The sequence below is a fragment of the Astyanax mexicanus genome, chromosome 15 (genome assembly GCF_023375975.1).
Source record: "Astyanax mexicanus isolate ESR-SI-001 chromosome 15, AstMex3_surface, whole genome shotgun sequence".
In the NCBI taxonomy this organism is placed as follows: domain Eukaryota; kingdom Metazoa; phylum Chordata; class Actinopteri; order Characiformes; family Acestrorhamphidae; genus Astyanax; species Astyanax mexicanus.
Genome location: NC_064422.1, coordinates 10,517,185 through 10,531,462, shown reverse-complemented (window position 1 = coordinate 10,531,462; position 14,278 = coordinate 10,517,185). Strand labels below are relative to the sequence as shown.

The following is a 14,278-nucleotide window of genomic DNA, read 5'->3' as shown; positions in this document are numbered from 1 at the left end:
ACAAGCTAGTGCTGCAGTTAGCGGCTAATGCTAATGCTGCTGCACCCAGCCTTAGTGCTGGAGAAACTTCACTGAAAACTCACCCTTTTAACTCTGTACTTCAGCGGAGTGGCTTTACTGCTCCTTACTTAATACCTGACTGGTATTAAGTAGTTTAAACATAAGATGATTTTTTGGGAAAATCAAAGCATTTTGTGTGCCCTATATAGTCTGAAAAATATAGAACATGCTATATAATTTAAATCTATATGTTGCCACATTAAGATTTAAGAGATATGGGATGTATTGCACAAGAAAGAAAGCTTAATATAGTAGACCCTGAGAGTACTTTATTAATCCATATTCTTATAGAAAATTATTAAACACACATATTGTGACACTAAATTCACAATCACTGCTCTCCTCTTTCATTCGTTCATCCATTAAGGCCTTTTGTTTGGGTTGATGACGTCAGCTTTCTAGAATGGTCCATGAACTTGAGCTGTTCTCTACTGACCTCTACTGGTATTATAGTAGAGAGCTGGGGGAATGGGGCAGTCTAGACAGCAAGCACATGGGCCAGTGTATGGTGGATTTGCAGTGATGTGAGACAGACATACTAATATAGAATTTTTGTGGATAATATATTTTCCCAAAATTAATGCAATAAACAATATTATTTTCATTTTAAAACCACTTAAGTGCCACCTTCACAATTATAATAGACTACACTAACAAAGCAATTGTTCAATTTCAAACAAAATGTCATTTAGTCATACATTAGGAAATATATACTTTTACTTCACCTACTGCAGTCAGTCCACACTGTGCGCGTATGTTATTGAGTCACAGTTATTGATGCCCTGATTGGTCATTTCATAACTAGCTAAAATACACACACATTTGCGTGGTCATGCATACACACAAATACACACACAGAGCTGATTAATATTTTTAATCGTTTAACACCACTAAAATAAACACATGATATTAATGATTATCGAATATTATTGAGTTGATGTCCATTTATTGTATGATATGTGACAGGCCTATTAAAAAAAATAATATAAATGGTACATAAATCTCCTGGGATTCGCTGGCTGTGCATAGTTTCTCAGGATAGATAGATAGATAGATAGATAGATAGATAGATAGATAGATAGATAGATAGATAGATAGATAGATAGATAGATAGATAGATAGATAGATAGATAGATAGATAGATAGATAGATAGATAGATAGATAGATAGAAAAACCTAAAAAAAACAAAAAAAAAAAAACAGGTGCCCAATAGTTTGGAATGAAAGCATGTTTTGTCATGTTGGAGAATCTAGGCCTGGCCAGGTGCTATCAGCCGTGACCCGAGGCTATCACACGCTGGTCTGGATATCCACACACACCTGATGAACACGGAAGACCAGGCAAGGGCAAATCCCACTCCACATCTGTGAGAAAACCAGCCGACAGATGTTTCCCTGGGCTCCAGTCCAAAAGGAAAGAGAGAGAGTGAAGTGGGGAGTGGTGGTGATGGTGGGAGGAGTTCTGCAGCCGGGCAAACTCTGGTGTTTCCCAACATTCTCACAGCAATTTGGATAGTACACAAATCTCCTGGGATTTGCTGGCTGTGCATAGTTTCTCAGGCCAGCGGAGGCTGATAAGTGCAGACACATGGCGAAAGGGTATTTGGGAAGAAAATTAAAGGACCAGGAGACCATTTCTGTGAAGATTTTATTTAGGAGTTCAGCACCACAGGAGCATCAGTGAGGACAGGTTCTGCAGGTACTGATGATGGATGATTCCTCCTGGTTCCCAAAGACAGATAATGTTGTTTTATATCTAAATAACTTGGATTTAAGCTGAATAATTTAGATCATGGTCTAGTTATGACCCTCACTTACACTTTCATCCCGTCCACATACCATCATGGAATAAAAATTATGATTTAGAACAAATCTGGATGCTCTCAAAAAGAAACATTGGTCTGCAATTTGGACAAAGGTGGGCCACAGTGTGTTAAAATATAATGATAAAACTTAGCAAATATACACAATTCACCTATTCCAATCCATTACATTCAGAAGTGACAAATAAGTGAAATATTACTATAATAAATAATAATATTTTTTTATAAATTAAAAAATATATATTTTTATTCTCTCTCTCTCCATGTGAATATACATCTCTGAGAAGAAGGAACTGAAACACTACAAACAAAAAGCAATTAAAGAAAAGTGCCATTAAAGAATACTACTGTTACTGCTACTCTTGCAGTTTAAAAGAAAAAAAAACTTTAAACTTTTAAGGAATGCTGCTTTACACAGTAGTTTATAACTAATAGCTTAGCAGTTTAAAATAATCACGTATCACTTCACAATAAAGTTTCTCTGATTTTGCTATTTATAGGTTTATGTTTGAGTAAAATGAACATTGTTGTTTTATTCTATAAACTACAGACAACATTTCTCCCAAATTCCAAATAAGAATAATGTCATTTAAAAGTATTTATTTGCAAAAAATGAGAAATAGCTGAAATAACAAAAAGATGTAGAGAGATTTCAGACTTCAAAAAATGCAAACATGTTCTTAAAGTCTTAAAGTTCATAAAGTCACAGTTCACAGTTTTCATGCATCTTGCCATGTTCTCCTCCACCAGTCTTACACACTGCTTTTGGATATCTTTATGTCACCCCTGGTGCAAGAATTCAAGCAGTTCAGCTTGGTTTGGTGGCTTGTGATCATCCATCTTCCTCTTGATTATATTCCATAGGTTTTCAAATTGCTAAAATCAAAGAAACTTAAAAAAAAAAAGTGGTCTCTTATTATTATTAATATTTTTTTACAGAGCTCTATATTCCCTTTATAATAGAGAGCGCCGTCCCGGCTCTCCAGCGCCCCCGCCTTCCATCAGGCGGCGGGTGGAATTGCAGGACGCGGCAATAAGCGAGCGCGCGCGGCGAGAGCGAGAGAACTGCAGCTGGAGACACAATAACACAGCGGGCAGCGCAGGTAAGCAAACCGGCGATATTACCTCTGTTTTTATCCACTAAATGTGTCTTATTTTGTCGTTTATCTATTTCATTCGACGTAAATATGTATTAGTCGTCGTTCTTGTGTGACAGGGCGAATTATTTATCTGCCGTCGTTACGTTTTCGTCTATTAATTCCGTCGCTCGGTGTAAAATCGGTTTCGGGTTAAATTCGGTTTCGGCTTGGTCTGATTTAACGATTTAAATGGACCATTTTTTGTCTGTGTTTAGCTCAGCATGAGAGGAACCGCCTTAATAATCCGCGTTAGAGGATTCAGACCGAGTGTAACGGTATTTATCACCGTTGTCACCGATATTCAGGGTAAATATAAATCATTTTCTGCATTTATGTGCCGTTTTAGTGCAGAATGCGAGCTGTATTGTGGCCAGAAAGGTGTAAACGCTGCAAACCGTCGTGTTTTTAGTGTTTTCGGCTCCCTGCAGCTCATTGTGTCTCCTAATGAAAAGCCACCCCATGCAGAAAGGCTTACAAAGACACTGCAAGTGCACGGTGACCGTTGTTCACCCGGCTGGACTGGTTTTCTTTCTGTCTTTACTGGTCTTTAAATCCATTTTTATTGTATTTAATCTGTTAAAATGAGCGTTTTGTACTTAAAATCACTGGGACTGGCGCTGGAGAGATGATTCCAGACCTCCATGTGGCTGATCTGCCATTACAGAGCCAAAAGCTTCTAACTCGAATTCTCCCATTCCACCTTAAATGGTAAAGCGCCTGAATGGTATAGAACTGCTGCACCTTTTAAGGTGGAATGAGAAATTCCAGTGAGATGCCAGTACCAAAAAATACACCAAAGAACATGCATACATAATACATACATAAATAATGATATTAACAATAGCCAGTCCCATTAATGTAATATTAATTAGACCCATGCATCCCCAATAATCATTCCGGCAGTCCTGCTTTACACCCATATGTGCTGTAAGCAGTAATCAGTCATAGGGTGGGCGAGGCATCCCATTCTGCATCCTCCATCCAGCTGGTAATGGGTATCACTGCTGATCTTCATGTCGGCAGGTGAGCTTTCTATTTATTCCTCTTTGTCAGTGACAAGTCACCCCCACGACGCACCCTCTTTAGCGCACGCCTTCCTTCACTCCATCAAATTCTTCAAACCTGGTCCTCTGGGAAGGCAAGGCGAAGGGAGGGCCGCTAGATTTCACATCCAGTTGCAGAGCAGAGACACACCCCTCCGCGCGATTTAGGACCCAGTGATCCAGTCCAGAGCCGCAGAGAGAAAAAAACGAGACAAGACAAGGCGAGGCGAGGCAAGGAAAGGACCACCACATGTGGCACCATTTGCAATTGTCTAGGTTTAGAGCTGAAAATTCATGGCCATCTGAACCCCGGCCCAGTTTATACCATTCCACCACTCCACAGGCAAAGCTGGGGTAATTGAATCTATCTGACCCAAGCATAAGGGGTACTGGTAAGTTAATTATCACCAGCAATTAGGAGGGTTTTCCCCAAACACCTACACTAAGCCAATTAGGAGATATGCCAGGGGGCAGTTTGTTATGCCTATTGTCATGCAAATACAACACAGCTTATATTAGTTATAAAGGCTGAGGCAGGGATGGAGGGGGGGGGTGCCATTGATTCATGACTTTTAACATCACTCTCAGTCAGTGAGGGTGAAATGGTTCGTACATTTACCAGCTTATAGTGGTGGTGATGGAAACCAGTCATTGGTTGTCATGACTACAATGCAAATATGGCCGTTTCCTTTACTATCCACATCCATAAGACATGCAACCTACACATGCAATCAGGGTGTTATATGTGTTATCGATAATAGTAAAATAGTGCAATTTTTGCAGATAATTTTATAGATCTGGTTCCATTCTCCACCACTGTGTCTTTAAGTTTCCCAAGAATTAATAATTTCACACCAAAGCCAATCTAATTGACTTTGTTTGCATCGTAAAATTCTGCAAGAATTTTGCATTCAGTGAAATAGATTAGACCTCACAGTTAGAGACTAGAGATTATGAGACTGCTCTGAACTTTGGGTTTAGTAGGTCATGATCTCAGTGAACTCTGCAGTTGTTAGACCTTTACTGATTAGATGATGTGTTTTTGGCATTGTGGAAGATAAAGGAGAAGGACAGGGGCCTTTTTAATGTACTGATCATGTTTGTGTGGTCCTACCTGCTAAAAAGACTATTACCACTATAACATTCTTTATACTGTACACTTAAATGCACTTATTATTTAAGACTGATATGTGTAAATGTTCTAATTGGCCTCATTATGTTATACTCACTCAAAAGGTTGTAACCCTTTTATTAGCCTAGTTGTAAGTTCTGCATTCTGATGTTGTCACATACAAAAAAAAGTACATGCAAAAAAAAATATTTGAAAACAAATGAAATACCCAGTAAACCTGAATTATATAAACAATAATAACAATATACATAAAACAGTAGTGGTTTTACATTGGTTCTAATATGATCTGGAGTTTTTACAGTTTAAACTCGCTTAAATGCATGCATTTGAACTGCCCACCCGTTCATCAATTGAACTGTTTTTACCATATCTGATCAATACTCCTATAATTGTAAAATGTGTAAAACTAACATGTCCTGTTGAGAATTCAGTTTAAAGGCATTCAAAACCACTGATTTAATATTATTATCATTTAGCCCTTACAGTGAAGCTACCAAACACACACACAACAGAAAACAGTACAGAACACATTTAACCACAACCAAATTTAGAGCAGCAACAGTCTTTAAGGAACTGGAATCATGTCCAAAGTCGTAGAGTTTTAGCGCTACATAAGCTTCCTTTTTTGGTTGTGTTTTCACTTTAAGCTACACAGTGCTGCACAGGAATTTACAGGTTCTTACACCTGCTGCTTAGAGTTCAACAGCATTTTTTTGTGTTTGATTCCAAAAAGTAAAGTACATTTAATGTTGACATTACAGAAGCCCTGCACAAATATGCATTGCACGTGTCTGAAAGGGTTAATGTGGCATCCAGCCCCTCCCTTGATCTGTATCCTCAGTGGACTGAATGTGCAGAAAGATGATTGGTGATTGATTCTGGTCCCAGAAACACACAGATGGAATATGATTATCCATAAAACATGTGTTTGTTTAGAGAGGTCGTTTGCATATTATTTTGCAATATTTAAAGGTCTTTTTCATTCATTTTAAAATGTCTAGTTGTGGTCTCTAGTATAAATGAATGCCATGTGATCTATTTTTTGCTCATGAATATTCATACAAGCAAACATATTGCCTCTGATTGGCTAACAGCACTGTTAGGCTGTAAGATGAACAACACTTAGAAACGTTGTAAAATATAGACATTTTTACACGTTTTAAAGACATGTTTAAGAACATCTGTGTATTTTACTTTACAACATGTTTAATACCCTGCTAAGTGCAGTTTAGCCCCTGACCCAGTATTAAAATCTCGTAAAATGCCAAATCCACCGGAGATCCTATATAAATTTACAAAAGTACATGGAGGTGGGTAGTCCAGGTCCAAAACCCCGGGTGGATTTGTACTTTTAACTAGAGGAAACAGAACTGTTGTAAACATACACCTACCTATCTCAGTTGTCTTTCTCTGGTGGTTTTCCATAGACAAATTCTAACCATACATGTTCTTTAGCTCTGAATTACTGGGTAAAGCATATAACACTGATGTGATATTTGCACAAATAACACAGGAATTAACTGCCATGCTGTTTCTAAAGCTGTTAGCTCCTGTCTGACGAGATGCTTTTCCTGATCGACTCGTTTTTCTGAATATTTTCTTTTACTAGCTACTGCAGAAAATGGAGTTTGAGAAACAGTTTTATCAGCAGCGTACAACTTAGAGAGACCTCCTGTAATTCACAAAGAACAAGAAAAAGTGGATTTTAGCAGAAGGACAACTTTTAGGCAAATATCAACCATAACGCATATCAGTAAATGCTGTATCATGCAGTACTGCTTGCACATTCATTCTCAGATCATACTATGGTATGATATTTTTTTATTTAGAGTAAACAAACGTTTAATTAATTCTTTATTTTATATACAGACCCAAGACCGTCTAGCACAGGGCTTCTGGGAATTTGCCACACCATCTGATTTGATTACTTTTAACAGCAGCTAATCCTTCCAAAAACACCTTTTATCAGCTGAAAGCCTGAGTCGATACGGACAGGCTCAAAAAAAGAGACTAAAACTCTTTTTGACAAAGTGCCATCAGCTGCCTCTGACTGAGCAGCATTCCTGCATGAACGGTTAATTGGAATGCTGGTACCGAAGGCGGGATTTCAGCCCGAATTCAGCACCACCCTCTTGCTCCTCCTCAAACAAGCTGGCTTGCAGCGCTGTGGTTGGTTTATGTAATTCAAAGCAAATTGCGCAGCTGCAGAGACTGTTACGCCAGCAGACTGACGAGAGACCAGAGCCATAAGATTCTAAAATTCCTCGTTTACGGGTTTCCACATGGCCCATCCACAGTGCCCTGTAGCTCAACAGCTGGTCACACTGCTTCACTGTGTTCAGACACAACAGTTATTATGACCTCGTCTGATGTCACTACCAGACTTTAAACCCTCGAGTATGTGGGCAGATATACAGTATGATTAACATTTATGATTAACAGGGTTCATACCGTCGTGAAAATCCTGGAAAAATCTAGGAATTTGAAAATAGCAAATTCCAGGCCATTTTGGAAAAATAAAAACACCGCAAAAAAGTTTTGGAAAAGTCAATGAAAATTTGCTCTACAAATGTTTGTGTTTCAGTTTATCGATGGAGATAATCTATTTTGAGCTAAAAAATACATCAATCAGCTCAGAGTTAATTCAGTAACTTAAGCCCAACACAATGGAGCTCTCAGCATCTGACACACATATTATTATTAAAGATTGCGTGTCAACATTTTATCTGATTCATTTTAGACCTACTATAATGATTTTTGCTATTATAATTTTAGTTGATTTTTGGTTTTATTGTCCATGTCTGCGCTGATGTTTTAAAAATCGTATGATCATAAAAATTTGCTTTGAGGGCATTGAAAAGTCATGAAAAATGATTTATTTAAAACGTGTATTAACCCTGTTTATATTTCTGCAGACATACTTACATTGTTCACTCTTATAACTCTTATAAAATGTCAGTACATCATAGCACTTCATAGCATTGAATAATTCATACTGCATTCATACTGAATTATTTAGAGCAAATATTTAATAACTAATAATAAATACTAATAAATAGGTAATGGCAGCTACTGCTTAATTCATAGATAACACAAAACAGTTGGTAGGAATCACATACAATTACAATACAATATTTTTAAATAGCATATATACAACACAATTGGTTTTAATTGTGAAGCATTTTATATTAGTTACTTTGCATTCATAACAGATGCATAATAACTAATTATACTGCTTATTAATACATAATTACTGAATAATTAATTGTGGAGCCTTATATAATTCCCAGTAGATACAGAGTAAGCAATCGTAGATATAAAAAAATAAAAAAATAAAACATGGTAGATCCAGAATAGATAATTGTAGGGACTTAAAATTTAAGTAGATAAGTAGATTCTGAATCATTTATAGTGGATACATAATCATTCACAGTAGATAATTAATAATTCATAGGATATTATTAAATATTGTGCAGTAGTTACTGAACAGTTCATAGTAGGTACTAAATAATTGCTAGTAGAAATTAAACACAGTAAATTGCAAAGTAATTCTTAGCAGATACTGAATAATTCTAACGTATTTATTATTGAATAAGTTAAAGTAGATAAAGAACCGGTTTGAAAGGAGGCGGAGTCTGACTTCACATGTGTGTTGGGGCATCACTAGTGATAGGGGGAGTCCTAATGAGTCGTTTGGGTAGTGGTTTAGTGTAAAATCTGAAAAAAATTGAAATAAAACTATACAAGAAATTAGATAAAGTTTTTTTTTAGATTATTTTTATAATATTATATTATTATTATATATTACATCATATTGTTATTATTATTATATTTTAGATACTGAATAAATTGTAGGTACTGGAAGTCAGAATAAGTTATAGTAAATACTGAACAAATCATATCAATTACTTAATATTTTATAGAACATACTGAATAAGTTATAATAGAAACTGATGATGTGCTAGTTGATACTAAATAAATTATTGTATATACTAAAAAACTCAGCAATTTACAGTGGGTTTGGAATAATTACATGTTGATGTTAAACAGTTGATAGCAGTTATCAGCTAGAATATTTATATTTATGAAATTATTATTATTTATTTAATCATTAGTGATAGCTAGCTATTTTTTACTACTATTTTAAAGGATAGACTGTAGCATCTTCTGAAAGCATTTTTAAAAAATAATGAAACTGCAAAGCTGACGTAATGTGGTTGCCTCCATATGGAGCAAGGTGTGTACGTTCTTGTTTAGATGTTTGTAGTGTTTGTCTGTGGACTGGCTTTAGAGGAGTGTCTGTAGTCCGGTAAGCAGGAGGAAGCAGGGAGGAGGATGAAGGAGAGGAAGAGGAGAAAGAGAGAGGGAATAGAGTGGAGCGATGCTGAGTTAAAGTAGGTCAGAGATACAGGGGCAGTCAACCGTGGGGAGAGCATCCTGGACCCACACACACACACACACACACACTGGTGCATGCCAGCAGAGAGGAATGTTTTGCAGTGTAATACTGTGCAAACAAGTCAGAAAGCCCCTCGAGTCGAACCCTGCGATTTGCTCACGCCATCTAATGATGAATCCACCATGACATAAACCATCCAGCACACATTCAAATCCAAATCTTCAGATTATTGCTCTGTCACTGGTTGCGTAACACCTTGAGCTCATGAATACAATTTAAATATTCGTTAAGAACATAAACCTGCTGATCATCATGATAACTGTGATGGTATTTTATGCCCAGTGCTGCTTAGATTTGCATAATTATTTTTAAAGGAAGAGGTTAGTGGTGCACCAAAAAGGAGAATCATTGATTCTATCCACTATTGTGTATCTACATTTGATCTGATTATACTAAAATGTAGAAAATTAAATCTAAACCTATTAAATCAGCATTACAGAGAAATGGTCTTTAAGGAGGGAAAATGACTAACAATATTAATATAAACATTAAGAAGTTCATAAGAATGTTTCTAAATGCAACCGCCAAAAAAAATATATATATATTTTTTGTTATATATTTCTAATATTTTCCCATTTCCTCCCAATTTAGCTAGGCCAATTATCCCACCCATTCAGCTGCTACTCAGCTGTATAGCCACTATCACTAGTGATGCTACAACACAAGGAGGGTGACGACTAGTGCATGCCTCCTTCGATACATGTGAAGTCAGACTCCCCCTCTTTTCAAACTCGAAGTAAAGCACAGCGACTCGGTTCTGATACATCAGCTCACAGACGCAGCCTTGTGCTGATCAACATCACCTTAGTAGTGATGAAGGGAAAGAAAGAGCACCATCTACTGTTCCCACCCAGAGAGAGCAAGGCTAATTGCTCTCTCAGGGCTCCGGCAGCTGATGGCAAGTTGCATGACCAGGATTGAACAATCATGACCAATGATTGGTCCAATCATGACCAATCATGACCAACTTAAGCCCAGTTTACACCAGATCATTTCGTGCATTTTGAGTATCAGGATAATATATTTTAAAAATCCACAAAAGAAGCCAAGACACGTAAGTGTACAAATCCAGGCACTTTTTTTGCTGATTGGAAAAATTATCTAATCTGTGACTCCCAAACTCTGACTTTTTACACCACTAACTGTTCTGGTTGAAATGCACGTTGAAGATTTGCATATTTAATTTTTTCCATGTGAAATCAAGTAGTAAAGTAGCATTATGTATTTTCAGTGCAGTCAAATGCACTAAAACTGCACCAGACCCTTTAATGCATTAAAACCAGCCTGTGTTAAATCTCACATCAACACCAGACGCCAATAGAAGTCCTTACACCTCACTGCTTCATCTGCAAGCAAATGTGACGGACTTACGATCTGAGAAAGTGAGTTTTCCGTGTGTAAATAGTGTCAAGCCTGGTGTGTCTTCATGCGCTGTCCCAATGTTGTTTCAATATCATTGTTGATCTAGTGCTTTCTGTTGCAGTACCATCCCCCATCACACTCCTTCGTTGGAAAAAAGCAGGGCCAAGTGTACATTCCCAGCCCATACATATGCACACTTGAAGCTTTTATGCCTGCTCTCCAATAAAACACAGCCTAAAAAGGCACCTCCCTGTGTGGTTAGCAGGTGTTCTTCAGCTGTCCCTGGAGATGAGCTCTAGTAGAATTATATAAACATCTGAAGGAAAAGTCCGGGACAGGTTTGTTGGATTTCCTCTTGTGGGTTTTACCTCGTAGTATTCTTTTATTTTGTCTGTGAGATCTGTTAGATAATGTGCAGGTGCTAATTTTTGTCTGCATTGAAGCGACTGAAGAGTGAAAGGTCGTCTCTGAGCTGCTGGATCCTTGTGCAAACACAGTCTGTTCTGTAGGGCTTGTGTACCGTAGCTGTTCATAAACCAGGTGAGATTTTTCCCACTGGACACAGAAACCACTTTTCCACTTTCGCCTCCTGTGCATTATCCTTTTTTTTTCTCTCTTTCTGACATTCTACTAGTTTGTGTAAAAAATTAGAATATCATTAAAAAGTTACTTTATTTCAGTAATTCAGTTCAAAATGTGAAACTATTTTAAGCGTTGATTTCTTTTTATTATTGATGATTATGGCTTAAAGCCAGTGAAAACCTAAAAATCAGTGTCTCAGAAAATGTTAATATTATATAAGACCAATTGGTGCTTTTGGCAGTGTGGGCAGTGTGCCAAGTCCTGCTGGAAAATGAAATGCACATCTCCATAAAAGTTGATTTTCTGGGAAAACACCGCACTGACTTTTGTCTCTCCAAACCATCACTGACTGGTGGAAACTTCACACTAGACCTCGAACAGTTTGGACTGTGTGTCTCTCCACTCTTCCTCCAGACTCTGATCCCTTGATTTACTTTAAATGAAATTTAAAATGTACTGATGGTCAGTGATGGTTTGGAGAGACATGTCATCTGCTGGTGTTGATCCACTGTGTTTTATTATCAAGTACTAAGTCAGTGCAGTGTTTTCCTGGAAAGTCATCAACTTTTATGGAGATGCAGATTTCATTTTCTAGCAGGACTTGGCACACTGCCCACATTGCCAAAAGTACCAATTGGTCTTATATAATATTAAAATTTTCTGAGACACTGATTTTTGGGTTTTCATTGGCTGTAAGCCATAACCATCAACAATAAAAGTAAAAACGTTTTCAAATAGATCACTCTGTAATGTGTAATACATCTATATAATATATGATTATTGTTATTTTATTTTTTTTTTTTTCTATGTTTTTGAGATGCACTAGTATATAACTGAATGACTGAAAGATTGTGAATGTGGAAAAACGTTCTAGAACAGTGTGAATGGAGAACGGCATTGTGCAGCACTGTAGCTAAATTAGAGGAAACCTATTTTGTAGTGTAAATGGAATAGGGGTTTATTCTAGAACAGAAGTTTATTATGTGCACGAGTGAGACGTGAGTAAAAACAATGAACTGTTAAATGAGGTGTTGTAAGGAGGACACCATGGGGAGTGTAGGAACATTATGGAAATGGTTAAGCTTATCTCACTACGGGTGAGGGATTATTGGGTGAGGGCTTCCCACTTTCCCCTTCTGCAGAAACTCTTTAAGAGTGTGCCCAGAGGGAGCGTTCTTTCCAACCAAGCATCTTCCACATCTCCACATCTGTGATCACATGTCTGAACATATATACAGCCGCGAGGAGAGCATAAGCACTCAGGGCAGGTTGATGTACATGTAAGAATTTACCTACAGGGCTGGGCCGGCTTGTGTTTGTGTGCATGTGTGTGTGGGTGGGTGGGTGTGTGTGAGTGAGTGTAACTGACGTGTCAGTGAGAGAGTGAGAGAGAGAGAGTGTGATACTGGTAGAAAAGCACAGTATGCAGAAGAGAGGATAGAACCTAATAATTCTGTATATGCATAATCCCATAGGTAGTCCCATAATAGCAGTGCGTTCCTATTCACCTCCAGTGAACCTGTAATTATCCCATGCAGTAAAAAGGCTATAAAAAGTGGAGCTATGACTTATGTAATAACGATGTGAAACCACATGAGTCTAGTATTATTTTAGTCCACTGTCACATTGGCTCCCATCATCCTTAGGGGACTGGAGCAGGTGCGTCTTTTCTAGGTCCAAAAAAAAGCTGTAAGCGGCTCATTGAGGTGTGCCAGTCATCTTTCAAACGAGACACCATTATAAGTTAGGAATGCTGCACCAAAACATACACTGATCTAATGGTATATATACAAATAAACAGCACTTGAAAAGGAAGGGCAGCCAGTATTTCCAGTTACCATTTAACACCTAGTTTGTCTTATCAGTTCCTTGTTAATGCAAGTCAGAAAAATAGGTAAATCCTACTTATATTGAATTATTTAATGTTGCTAAAATGGTTGTTAAAATCTTTAGGGCTGTCAGCATTAAAGCATTAAAGTGTACAATTAATGTGGAATCTGTAACACGCCCCATGTACAGTGCATAACCATATTGCTAGGGTTTTTTGTGTGTTTTTGGATGTAGGCTATAAGCTCAATATAAAAAGGTTTGTTTGTTCAGAAAGTGTTTTTTATTCTTAAAGGAAGGATTAGAGATTAGAGGAAAGTCATACAGACATCATTCTTGTAGCCTAATTTACAGATGTTTAGGCTTGTGGATCATTAGGTCTGCATTGTTCGTGTTTTAATCTTTCAAAGATCTGTTCTTAATTAGCATTTCTCTAAAATAATAGGTAATCTATGCTTCTTCAGTGTTGTAAAGTTAATTATTATCATTCTGAACAGATTTTGCTTATTTAGACAGCCTGAAAATGTTTTTAACAAGCTCAGTTTTAACGTTCTACTTACTAAAATAATGCGGGTTTAAATCGGGCTCTGGCTCATAATGACAGTTTATGGGGCGGATTGGGCTCGGGCAGTTCGTGCGTGGGCTCGGGCTGTGTCTCGGGCCCGATCTAAGCTCTAATGTGAAGGGCCGGCTCAGAGTTGCAGAGTTTCTGAAAGCTCTCTGTATGAATTTCTCTCTCTAACCTCAATACAATGAGCGGTTGTCACAGTGCAGAGGAAGAGTGGGCAGTGGGTGTTGGAGATGACACTGACTTCGGTCGGGCTGCTCTATTTTGGTTAGCATGTCCGTAA

At 37.5% G+C, this 14,278-nt stretch overlaps 1 protein-coding gene across 14 annotated transcripts in view; it reads left to right on the top strand.

Moving 5' to 3' along the window:
- The first annotated feature begins 2,876 nt into the window (after positions 1–2,876).
- The window catches only part of mapta (microtubule-associated protein tau a), a 50,090-nt gene continuing 38,688 nt past the window's right edge, over positions 2,877–14,278 (top strand). For 13 of the 14 annotated variants that reach the window (XM_022669271.2, XM_022669268.2, XM_049464759.1 and 10 more), the window contains exon 1: positions 2,877–2,986. The gene's annotated coding sequence lies outside the window, so the exon portion shown is untranslated. Of the gene's footprint in view, positions 2,987–11,459; positions 11,559–14,278 lie in introns of those variants that run through there. The other variant, XM_049464751.1, reaches the window with a different exon arrangement.